Source organism: Aptenodytes forsteri, unplaced genomic scaffold (assembly GCF_000699145.1).
Source record: "Aptenodytes forsteri isolate BGI_AS27 unplaced genomic scaffold, ASM69914v1 Scaffold8, whole genome shotgun sequence".
Lineage (NCBI taxonomy): Eukaryota > Metazoa > Chordata > Aves > Sphenisciformes > Spheniscidae > Aptenodytes > Aptenodytes forsteri.
In genome coordinates, this window is record NW_008796218.1 from 3976599 (window position 1) to 3989663 (window position 13065).

Here is a 13065-nt window from a genome sequence, read left to right on the forward strand (position 1 = left end):
AAAAAGGGGGGTGGGGGGGGGAGTTTGTTTATGGGGCCTTTTTTTTTTTTCCTTTAAAAAAAAAAAAGACTTAAGCTATAAGTATTATGTTTCAGGTTTTTTTTTGGGGGAAAAAAACCCCCAAGATATATAGTAAGGAGGTTTTGTCCCTCAGGGAATCCAGGGAAGTAGACCTGAAGGCAGACATTCTTAAGGATTTCTAATTGATTTTTATGTCCTATTTAACTAGCTTTGAAAATCTGAGCTTCAGTAATATGGTACTCTCCAATTCAGAACCCCAATATTCTGTCTGGATTAATGCTCGTTTCAATGGGAGCAAATGGCACACTTATATGATATTGTTATATTACAAAATAGAAAAAAAATCTGAGTTTGTGTACAGCTGACTTAGCTCCTGGCCATTTGGCTCACAACCTGCTTACATTAAATTCTGAAGGTAAGGGTACATTGGTGCATTTTTCTTTTTCTTCTTCTTCTTTTTTTTTTTTTTTTTAAATCAAAACCACCGATCTATTTTGTTGTTGTTGTTGTTGTTGTTGGGTAAGGGCACCCCAGTTTGGGACGAATCTCCAATTTTCAGGGAATTTTCAAATCCAAGTGCTACACAGTATATTTATGCTGGAATTTTAAATATGGTAATCTGCTCCCATGCACTAGTATTATTGTTGATATCTCTAAAATATCAGATACACATTTCAGCTATCGTACCATTTGTAGCTCTTGGAAATAATGGCAAAACTGGGTTTTCACAATTAACACTTCCCCCCCCCATATATCTCTTTGCTTGAGGGCTTTAGTTTCCTGTTTAAGAGGTTTCTTGTTGTTATTCCAAACCTTGCTTATGCATATGTAGGTATTACGCTATCAAAAACTGTGCCAAGGAGTTTGCAGCTGGTAGATGTAGCACAAGTACAATTTAGTAGGTGTTCAAGTCAAAGTCCAGTGAAAGAACCTGATGAGGATGTGTCCTAAACCCTTTCCATGTTCTGTGTACCTCAGCTTCAGACTTTCAGCAGTGATGTACAATGACTCAAAAGTCTCCCATGTTATTTAACTGTTCACAACTCTACATAATTCTTGATGCTTTGTCTAGCAAGGAAAATACAGTAATAGAATTTCTTTTTATTTTTCTTTCCAAAAAGACTGCTTATTTGCTCAGAGGCGGTCAGCAATTGTGGATAAAATATAAAAATATATATAGATAATATATAAAAACTTGGGGATAAAATGAATATGTACCTGTAAATATAGATAGTTGATTTGAATCCCATATCAATGTGATTCCATTCTGTTGTGTAGTTGAATTTCAATTTAGTCCAATCCAGAGCTCATAAAGCTCACTGAAGAGACTTAACTGCATGCTAAATTACAGTTTGAACAACATTTCATACTTTTTAGACTCTCCTTTTTGGTCATGTGACCGAGCTGAAAGAACATACCCTCTTTTAAACAAAGTAAGCCAATTCTTCAGTAAAATAACTTTAAACATTGGTCCGAATATGAAAGAGCAAGGAACCTGACACGTTACGTATTCAAAAGATAAAGGGGAGCCAAAAACTACTAATATGATGTAAAAATACATCAGTGTGGTAGGCTAACAGCTCCTGGTATGTGTGTTGTTCTTCTTGCATAATGCAATTGTTACATAATAATATTATATAATAAACAAAAACATTGTTATTGTTTTGTGTTAAAGTTGTATCCAGAGAATCCTTGTGAGATTGTTTTACAGTAGTGCCCTGAGACCCTGTTATGGTTGCAGGTCCCTGTACTCTTCCCATAGGAAGAGATTAAAAAGCTATCATTCCAGACGGAGAAAGTAGAGTTGAGGCAGAGAGAGAGAGAAGAGAAAAAAATTGCCAAATATTATAATGCAGGTAAATGCCAGCGCTGCCATATCTGTCTTTGTGTGGTTGATTTCAGTGGTTGTGTGACAAATGTGAGTCTCTGAAGAATGACCCTGGATGCCATTTCTGAGCCATGTCCTCTGTACACTGCTGCTTCTCTTGGTGTAGAAAGTAACTTTCCAAGTGCAGTTTGTATTTGCTGTAAAATTCTCTCTGTATTTGATATATCCTTCTGATAGTACCACATTAGGTACTGTTAGGAAGGGTTTCTGGTATTTGGAACACCAGTCATACTTCTTGGGGCTTGTAATGCTGTAATTTTTCATTCTGAGCTTAATTTGCCTTGTAGTGCCTTCAGCGCATGGATCTGTATATGTAAATACTACAGAAATGTACCCGTTTTGAAAGCTTTCTCTGTTTTCTTTAATTCAGTCATATTGATTAGGAGTGACCCAGCCTGTGGCTATTAAAACGGCATGTAGCTTGCAAGAAGTTCAGAAGTGTTTTTTGTGTCATAGCTACATCATTTGAGTGGCACTGGGCTGGTGCAGGAACTGCTGGGAAATCCGAGTCCCTTGATGTGGGAGCAGGGAGCCGGTAGCGCTTTACCAGCCTACCCTGGGCCACTGAGGAGGCTTTTGCTATCTCTAACCCATGAGTTATAACTGGAGTTCCTCCTCTCCCTTCAGCCTTCCAAGCAGCGTGGTGTATGTCTTGTGGTTCTTATCTGCTTGAAAGTATGAGTACAGAGCTTATCAGATCTGGAATGCTAGCCCCTTTCCTTTTATACAAAAGAATAAATACGTATTTAGGTATTTCTTTCATCTGCGCGGTGAATTAGATGTTTTTGGTGTTTTCAAGTGTAATTTTAGTGGCAGGTATAATACATTTAAATTATTTGTTGGACATGTGCAGTACTTTTTTCATCAAAATACTTTTTAGTCTTAACCTGATGCTATGATATGAAGTGATACAGCCAAAAGACCTTAATTTTGTATTCTGTGCTCAGGTCCTGTAGTGATTGGATGCTTTATAGATATGCAGGCACACAGCAGAGGAACCTTCACGAGCTGCCTGTTGAAGACATAATGCAATTTTGCAAATGCATGTGCCTTTACAGAAGAGATCATAAGGAACTCTTATAGTCAGTTATATAATATAACGCTGCCAGATCATGTACCACTACTGAGTGTTACCCTGTTGGGAGAGACGTGGTGATGCTTATGGGGTTCCTTTTTTTAAGAGGTAGTTTACAGAAACTCCATCTATTGTCTGTGTATGTCAACATGCTTTTTGTAGGCAGATGTGAGGTTGCTCTAAACTGGAAGTCATGTAGTTTACGTAAGTGCTAACCATACCTAAACTGGATTAGAGTGGGTTTGTGGCCAGTCATCTTGGAGTGTGGGCAGAATGAGCTCACATCTCCCTGCAAAACGTTGTGGAGATGTATCCTATTTTAGGTATTTTTTTGAGCCTTGTTTCTGTAATAACGACATCACAGCTTCTGGTATGTAGAATTGTAAAGCATCACTGTTACAGAAGGAAGTAGTAGCTCCTTTTTGTGAATAAGGAACTAAGAAGCACAAAGAAACTCTTTTGCTGAAGGTTGAGCAGAAAATCTATAGCAAAGGCAACGACTGAGTCCAGAGCTTTGGAGACCAATGTTTACATCGCATGCACTGTGGTGTTGTTCTTACTTCACTGTGATGCAACGTGTTTTAAAATGACCAGTGCTGTAACAGGTGGTACACTCTGATTCCTCCTTTGATAGATCATCTGGCTGCAATCTCTCTTACAGAGTACAAAAATCCAAATGAGGATCATTGCAGAGGGACTATTCTAAAATGAAAAGCATTAGGTAAACAACATTGTGGTTGTTTTGGTTTGGTTGGGTTTTTTGTTTGTTTGTTTGTTTTTTGGTTTTTGCTAATGCATGGAACCAAGGAGGGTGAACAGTTTAAGAAACAAGCCAGCAAAGGCAGTAAAATACAATCCTGGGCCACTGAAGAGAAGTGACACAAAGGGAAGATAACAGGAATTTCCCTGTGTCTTTTGTAGAAAGTCTCATCTATAGTGGTTAATTACTGTGTTTACTTTCCTGTTTCAAAATGATCGTGTATGAAAAGTTTTCTGTGTGTAAGTAAACCATTCTTCATTGAATCATCTTGAAACTGTGCCCTTTACCTCAATTAAGTCAGGTTTTTAGAAATCCAACTCAAAGGATCTCATCATAATCAGCCTACTGCCCTCTTAATTTTTGAGATTGTGGCTAGGGGCTTACAGGTCATTAATGTTTTAATTGTGAAATTTTGCACATTTCAGGGTGTGAAAATGCTATGTGATTCAGGCCCAAATGTATAGCTTCATTTCTGTATTATTTCTTTTTCTCATTTCACATCATGCTGTAATTCTGAAAATAGTTTTTTAACAGTTGTTGAATGGTACATATTTTAGTCCCAGCAGCCCACAATGATAGGCCACATTCTCAAATGATATAACATGATGCCATGCTTTTTACTAAATAACTGCTTCCATTTTTTACTTGCAGGCTTCCTTCGTGCTCACTGATGACTGTGCATAGAAAATACAGACTACCTGTAGAGGCTCTATCTTAGAAGAATCAGAATATTTTAATTAATGATTTTATAAAATGAGCAATTTTTTTTCTGCTTTCCGAAAGTGGTGAAATCTTATGTTCTGAAAACTAAAATCTCTTGGAATTATTAGAGCTGACGGTGTTTGGGCGAAAAGAGGTCTGATTTATAAGTGACATTTGGCTATTTATGTAATTTTCTTTGGTTCGTAACACTTAAGGCATACAAGATCCTGCAGTCATTTAGTGATGTACATAGACTGCTTTATGTCCAGCGTTCTCTTGGTGTCAATATGCATTTGCAAGACAAGCAAAAGCTTAGCTTTTTAAAAAGTGAGTTATTTTGAAAGATTCTGTGAAATTGTTGGATGACTGCACATTATTCTTAGTCAAGTCAATGAGAGATGGTTAACTTTATTAACACTTCTTTTAAGCCAGGTCTGTGACTTTTTGGTGTTTACGGAAATGATCTTGGTCTTATTTCATGTTACCTGACTAGGACGCCTTTTCCTTTTCGAAAAAAACAACCCCAAACAAACAAACAAACAATCAAAACCATGAAAACTGCTGTGATGTTTGCTTTTGAGCAAACCTTTTCATTTAAAATGTAACCATTTTATGGCTTTCTAAAATGGAAATTTTGAGGCAAATGAGGAGATAATCAACCTTTGCTATTTTCATTGAAAGCTCGTTGCCTGAACCGTTAGGTCCTTTTGTAAATCCTTGTCTTTGTGGTTTCTTGTTTTCATGGTGTTGGCAGTTTGTGGTGTTTGGGTTTTTTATTCTACTTTCCAAGACTTGTGAGTCCATGGCGTTTTACCTCTGGGTGTTTTCAATGGCAAGTGTCACAGAAGGATAGCCAGTAAGTTCATATAGATCTGCTATATTGTATCTGCTTTTGCTTCAGTTCCCCTGCCTTGCAGCCGTGCTTCAGCTTGTAGGTTGAAATGCTGATTAGTACCAGAGCACTGGATTCACTGGTACACAGATTTAGGTCTTTACACTGCATTTTTTCTCTGCTGACAAAAGTTTTGGCATTTTAACAGAGTGGTAGAACAGAAGGTCAGCTATAGTACAGGAAAAAGAAACCAACCTTTTTTGTTTAGTTCATGCTATGCGCCGATTTAAGTATGAAACATCTTTTGGTGAAGGTACCTGAAATCAGACCATAAGTTGCTCTTACAGCTTTATTTTTCCCCTTTCATAGTGGGACTGGGAGAGCCAGACTTTGATAAGGATGCTAGCAGCTTTCCAAACAAGCATCTGAAATACCTGCAGAAATTGGAGCTATTGAGAATGTTTTGAGAGCATTTTGACTGCAAAATGTCTGAGTGAAGTTTCTAGTGGGACTTGTACCAATTAAATCAACAGACTACTTTAAAGAAAACTTTGTTCTTGTATATGTTTTTGCAACAACTATTCACCTGTGTAGTCACCTGGAGTTCAACTCGAGACATCTAAAGTGAAAGCGTAAATGGTTTAAGCTAATAGAATAAGGGCCAGACTTCTGAAAGGGTTAGATCTTTCTTCTCAACATCAGTGGGAGCTGGCCTCCCAAACACCTTTAAAAACACGATGCAAGACTTTTATTGATAAAAGAGACAGGTATAAAAATCTACATGGACCAACTACTGACCTGTATAGTATTAGTCCTTGGTCTATTATATTTATGTAATAAATTTATATTTAATTATATGATTTGTATAGGATACACCTGATAGAAATTTTGTATTAAACTTTATGATGTTAGTGTTTGATGGACAGAGGGTTTTCTACATGGATAAGAAAATAGTTATTTTTTTTAAGGTTTAAGAAAAATTACCTGGAAAGCTAAAAAGAGAAAACGTAGCGTGAGGCTATAGAATATAGGACTACAGGTGTAAAAGAGAAAAAAATAGTTAGCAACTACTTCATCTAATTAGGTCACGAGGTTTACTTTTGGTTTTTGTGTGTGTGTGTTAGCTATATTGTCTGTCTTTTGTGCAAGGAACTGTGCAAGGTAAAATGAGTCAAGGCAGTAAGAAACAGGTATTTTCTTCCATATAAACCCCAGGTACCTCATACTTGAATTTTCACTGTGAATAACTGTTTCTGGTTGATTAACTGTTTTCAGCATTTTACTTATACTCTGCTTGTGTTGTTAGACTACTGCTATTGCTGAACACTTACTTGATTGCAGTTTTATTAAATTTTCTAAGGGAATATGATTGAAGGAAAAGTCAGTTTTGTATGATGTACTAAATACAACAGTCTAGCTCAGATGAGTCCATTTTGAATAGACTGGGCTGTTTGGGGTTGGGGTTTTTGTTTTTGTTTTTTCCACCCTGACCAGCTACGTAATGGATAAGTCTGCAGCTGACTCCCAGTTCTGAGGAGTTATCTGAGCAACAAGCCTTCATTTGCTCAGGATCACTGGGTATGGTTAGCCCTGTTCTGCCTTCTCCCTCGCTTGCACTGTTGCCATAAGAATCAAGGCTTCACGTACATATTATTCTGCAGGATTTTTTACCAAACTGAACTTTTTTCCTGGTAGATTAACAGACTGCTAAAGCTAAATTTAAAATTTTGTATATTTAACCTTTCCCCCTAATTGCTTGCCCAGAATAAAGGTTTGGTGCTTTGTTCCTAAATTCTCTACATGAGGTGGTGCGCATTAAAGTGTATTTATACTCTTTCGGATTAATTAACTGTGACCTTATGAACCACTGTCCTTGTTTAATTGGTGGCTCCAAAGCACACTAATGGCATAAAGCAGCTGATAATGAGATTCAGACTTGCTTTTAAAATATATAACAACACTGCATTGATATAGCAAATGAGATTTGTTGACTCTGTTGGTATTACAGGAGAGAAGACACAATTAAATGTGTACTTTCAGGATGGGGGAGGGCTTGGTTGGAATGAATAATATGCACTTCAGGGTGGGTGTATGAAATAAGGAGGATATTCTACATCAAGATAAGTTTGGTATTCTCTCCTTGTCTCTAGGCACTGTGCAGTACTGGCTGGTGCACTTAGGATACCGAAATGTTGTGGGAAGGTGTTTCTTAAAGATTACTGGAGGCTAACAAAAATGATGATTTAATCTTAAATATAGTTACATGTTTTTAAACTGAGCTTACACCCACTGTTTTATGAACTGCAAATTAATCAGATAGCTCCCAGAGAACAAAAAGGTTTTGACCTAAACTAGTTGCCCAGGCTCCATTACTATTTTCAGTTTAATGTTACCCATATCCATCCTTACATTTTGGAAAGAAAACAAGGGCTGTGCAACAAAGTTTCTTTGTTTTCATAAGAACTAAAAATGTGCTGTAAGTAGACCAAACAATAAAAATAAACTACTGAACTACCTTCTAATGCATGGGGGTTCTGGAGAGAGGAAACCGTGGATATTTAGAGGCATAAAGTGAGTCATTGTGCTAGTTAAAGAATTTTATAAGGCGAGCTCTGTGGGTTTGAGTTGCATCTGTTACCTTTCCAACTAGAACTGAGGGGTATGCAGGAAAAAGAATGTTGGATTTAATCATGCCTTATAGTGAACGCATTGTACTTAGGCTAAGCTTCTAACCGGGATCTAGACTGTAGGAGAACAAAATTGTTAGTCTGTCTTTCTGTATGAATTTTGCCTTAGATGGGTTCCAGTTAAATGCACCTCAACAATATTATTTTACACCAGTTAAGCTGCAAAATGCTGTTAACAAAATACTTTAAAAAAGTAATGAATGTTCTGTAACACTTGAAAACAAAAAAACAAGCAAAAAACCCCAACAAAACCCCCCAACTAGCCAAAAAAAACCTCACAGCTATTTCCCTTATTAAAAGATAACCATGCTTGCATTTATGATAGTTCTTAGAAGCCGTAATGGACTGGGTTGCTATGGTGTGAGATGCAGAACAATGAAATAATTGTTTCTCTTGGTATTGGCTTCCTGGAAACAAATTCTGTGTAAATTACTTGGCTGAAATAGTGACAACAGTCTTGTGTGCTGTTTTATTTAGTTCATAGTTAAAAATCATAACTATAATAATAAAAAAGTAACATTTATCAGTTCTGGGCTTTCTTTTGTTTCAACTCTTTTTCCTTTTACGTTTTCAGGTCAGTTTCATGAATTCAAAAGCAACTTTCCAGTGATTTCTGGGAGCTGGGGCTGATTTTCTTGTGTATTTGTAAGTATTTATTGATTAATTTTCCTGTTATGTGCATCTTTCTAATACTCTTTTAACATGGAGAATGGAAGTTGTTTTAAAATGTCGCTGTCATATCACAGTTTTAGAATGTTCTTTTATTACGAAATGTACCTAACTACTTATGAACTTTTTGTAGTTTTTTTGCCACCAACTTATGCTTCCGTTATTCAGAGGGGCTACAGATGCTTGAATTAACAGTGAATATTCCTGTTATTTCAAGCTGTCTTTTGGTTTTCATCATAATAATAATAATGAGAGAACAGTGTTGCTTACAGTAACACATCAGTTGTGACACTTGCTAATGATAGTGCATCTTGCTGTTGTGATGAAAATTATTTCTAGAAATGAATTGGGGCTGTGATTCAAGACTGACAGGACTTTTAGAGGAAATGCTACATGGGTTTATTGAGGAAACACTAGGATGACCAGTATCTGCTGAACTGGGAATGTACTTTTATATACCCTGGAGAAAGCTGACCTTTATGGTTGCAGGAAAATGACTGAGACTGTAGTCATTTAGGCCCTGGCCCAAGAATATGTTTTAACGTATGCCCAAGTTCAAATAGAGCAAACAGGAATAGGCCTATGCATAAATGCTTTGAGAAAGGGAAAGTTAGAGGAGAGGATCTGGGGGGCAGATAGTTATGCAACGAATAGAGAGCTTTCAGAATTGCTGTTTTGGATAGTCTTCAGCTTTAGTCAAGTATAATAAGGAAAATCTAATGGGACTTAGACTTGGCATGATATAAATTATTGCAATACCTCTTGCATGAGGTAGTATAAATGAAACCTATCTATGCAGCTTGTTCTCTTAAGTCACAAATATAGTTTATGAATAAATATTTATTCAATCATTTGTGGAAAAAGATGTTCACAAAACTGCATTCATCAGGGAAAAATATGGCTGGTTCTCCTCTCAGTATGGAAATGTGTTCAATTTGTACTAACCCTTCCTCTTTACAAATGTTTATTTTCATATATGGTTTTGCTATTATATTTGCAGGTTCCTTCATTTACAGGTCAGCATCTTTTTAATAAGCATTGTCAGTCATATTTAAAGAAAATATTGTTATCAAATAAAATAAACAATTTTTAAAAAGTATTACCATTGAAAAATAGTTCCAAGAGGCAATGTAAAATGGTTACTGAATTGAGAGCGAGGAATTTGTTGTAACTCTTCCTGGCTTTGCCACTGCATGTTTTTTTCAAGTAATCAGGCTTTCTTTGCCTCATTTTTCTCATCTATAAATGGAAATAGTAATATATCAGTCAATACAAACAGTACCTCTTTATACCTCAATATGGAGTATACTTTCCATCAAAGCAATGGAATAAATACAATGGTAGATTCATGGTGAACTTCTTTGCGCATACCAGGCTAATTGGATGAGAATCTGTAAGTACTGCTTAATTCATGTTCATGTAGGATTATGAACATATGAAGGGCTTTAGTAATTATATTGTGGACTCCTGATCTGAGTCCTGCTTTTCTTGGATGACAATGACAAAAAGCTGTGGTAAACAAAATTGACGTTAAAAGTACTTTGAAAACAATGTTTGTGTTTAGGTCAATCAAGTAAGTACTTAAACTTTAATGAGAAGTATGGACAGTTGTTATCACACAACTGTACACTAGCTTTTGCAGAAAAAGTTGTTAGTACAGTTGGGACACGTGAGACACGTGAGGACAGCATTGTGACCATGAGAGCTGAAACGTGGTTCAGCAGCCTTACCAATGAAGCCAAGTAAATGACTCTACAAAATGACTGTACAAAATGAACCACAGTCTAGTCTTTTATAGGTATTCTCTGCAACTCAGAGTTCAATCACATTGACCTGAATATCTGGAAAAGCGAACACTATGGCTGACTGTTCTTGTTCTCTGATTAAAGGGCTTATTTTAGTATTTAGCACTAGGAATATCTAGGAACATATGCAAACCTTAAGTTTACATAAACTGAAAAGAAAATGTAGGATGTACAACTGATTGATTCAGCCCGGTGTTTCCTCACATACTGAAAACAGGATTGAAATATACATTCTATAGTAATACAGGTTTAGATCTTCTTAAATCATCTCTATTGTACCTCTCCAAACTTGCAAGTATTCTGTAGTAGTATACATTAGTTCAGCAGATATAGACTCTTCCTATTCAGTTACAGTAATATGTACAGTACCATAAATTTTCACTGTGCTCTATAGACTAATAGGACAAGTTGTTACCTCAAGTATCTTTCAATTTAAAGGCTTGATTTCTGCAAATACTTATTGATGTGAGGTGACCGCGGAAGCTGATGAAATCAGGATCAGGACCTGAGGCTGAACAAATAGGCCCTAAGCAAATGATACCATATAAGACGGGAGCTTTGGGGGATTGCTGTGGAACACACAAAGTTTGCATATATAAGGAGTTTTGAGATGATTCAATTCTAAGCAGCATTTAAAAAATGCTAATGAGAAGTGTATACCTTTTTCATGTTATGCTATAATATTTAGGCATGTTTTTATAGTGTGTTTGTTTGATCTATACTCCAAAGGGAAGGAGTGTAGATCAGTGCTAGGAAGATTGATCTTTGAAACTGTGCATATTTTTTATATGGGAATACAGCAAGATCAGCTAAATGCTGCTGTAGGTCTATACCAAAGCTATTTCAACCAGGGGCTATAATAACTTTTTCCTCAAATTTTTGAAAGTTTTGTCATAGATGCATTCTGCTGTAACATGTAATTACTTGGCTCATCCAGTTCAGACAACTTTGGGGTTTTTTTTGTCGTATTTGGCTAGTTTTGTTCAGGAGAAAACAGGATTGATGATTCATACAAAAGTAAATTTCATGGAAAATGTGACATTTGTGCTTTTGTGTTATGCCCACAGAGTAATTGTCCTAACTAAAGGTTACTTTTTTTTCAAGAATGTGGTCTTAACATGGTTTAATTTATTTAATTGTTCTTCTCAAGTAGGTTTGTCCAGTAGTAAACTGCAATAGTTATTTAAAGTTACAGATGGAAAAGAAATGTTGTCTACTAACACAGCATTTAAACCAAATTTTGCTTGTATGTCAGCAATTAGAAATGCCTTTTTACTAGCAGTTCAGTTTCTGTGTAAACATTTTATTGTGACTTGACTACAAAGTGAAAACACTGACGGGGGGGGGGGGGGGGAGAACCCTGAAATGAATGGTGTGAAAGCCCATGAAGCTTCAGTGTCCTGCAAGAGCAGCTCTTCAGTGAAAAGCCTGTATTGAAAATATGGTGAAAATAATATAATTGGATTTGAGACTAAAATCAAATTGCTTTAAAAACAAACAGCAGCAATTTTTTTCAAAGAAGGTTTAAAAACAAAAATAGAAACGCTTAGGGGACACACACATGCACACACATTATAACACAACAAAACTGAGATTGTGAGTAGGTAAACTTTATCTTTTCAAACACTTATTCCAGTCAGCACATCATCAGGGAGTATGCTTTGCTTCAAACTCAATATTTAATATTTTTTCCTCAATCTTATTTTTAAGGCAATTTTTATACTTTTTTTTGGTTTAATTTGGAATGGTTCTATTTAAAACTTAGAGAGTGTGTTTATTTACACCATGGAGCATCTGACCAAATAGATTTGTGCTTTGTATTTATACCAGCTTATTTAAAAGGAGAAAACTATTAAATTGTGAATATTTACATGATAAAGTCAAAGAAGGCACAGCTTATTTGGAGCAAGCAAAGACATATGTGGCTTTGGCACTATTTACTTTTATGGGTTTAATTGTTAACAATCTGATGTTCTACTAAATTACAGTTAGTTTATTTGGGAAAATATAGTGTCTATGCTTTCTAGAAAAGCAATATACTGAACTCAATTATTAAAAAGTTGATCTCCATTTTTCGCTTTGTAAGATGTAATTGTACATCAGTATTTTGGTCAAGGAGGTGCTTATCAGCTTGTCACTTGCCTCTTTCTATAAAGAGCTGATTCTTTCAAAATTCCTATTAAGAAAGCAAAGTGATGCCTTACTAGAAGCGCTGTTTGCTACAACATCCATACTTTTTTTTTTTTGGCATGTGTGTGCTGGAGGTATCAGAGGTCTTTATCTTCTTCTGCCTACTTTCATGCTAACATTTTGACCTACCAATGTAAAATGATGTGGTTGCACCATTATCCTGGTTTTGGCAGGGATAGAGTTAATTTCCTTCCTAGTAGCTGGTACAGTGCTGTGTTTTGGATTTAGGATGAGAACAAAGTTGATAATGCACCGATGTTTTAGTTGTTGCTAGGTAATGCTTACACTAGTCAAGGACTTTTTAGTTTCCCAAGCTCTACTGACTGAGAAGGCTGGAGGTGCACAAGAAGCTGGGAGGGGGCACAGCCAAACTGGCCAAAGGGACATTCCATACCATGTGACGTCATGCTCAGTACATAAACTGGGGAAAGCTGGC

At 36.2% G+C, this 13065-nt stretch overlaps 1 protein-coding gene across 5 annotated transcripts in view; it reads left to right on the top strand.

Moving 5' to 3' along the window:
• SOX6 (SRY-box 6) overlaps positions 1 to 13065 on the top strand; it is a 387375-nt gene that overhangs the window by 46878 nt on the left and 327432 nt on the right. For all 5 annotated transcript variants that reach the window (XM_019474501.1, XM_009288777.2, XM_019474505.1 and 2 more), the window contains exon 2: positions 8540 to 8610. The gene's annotated coding sequence lies outside the window, so the exon portion shown is untranslated. The remainder of the gene's footprint in view (positions 1 to 8539; positions 8611 to 13065) is intronic.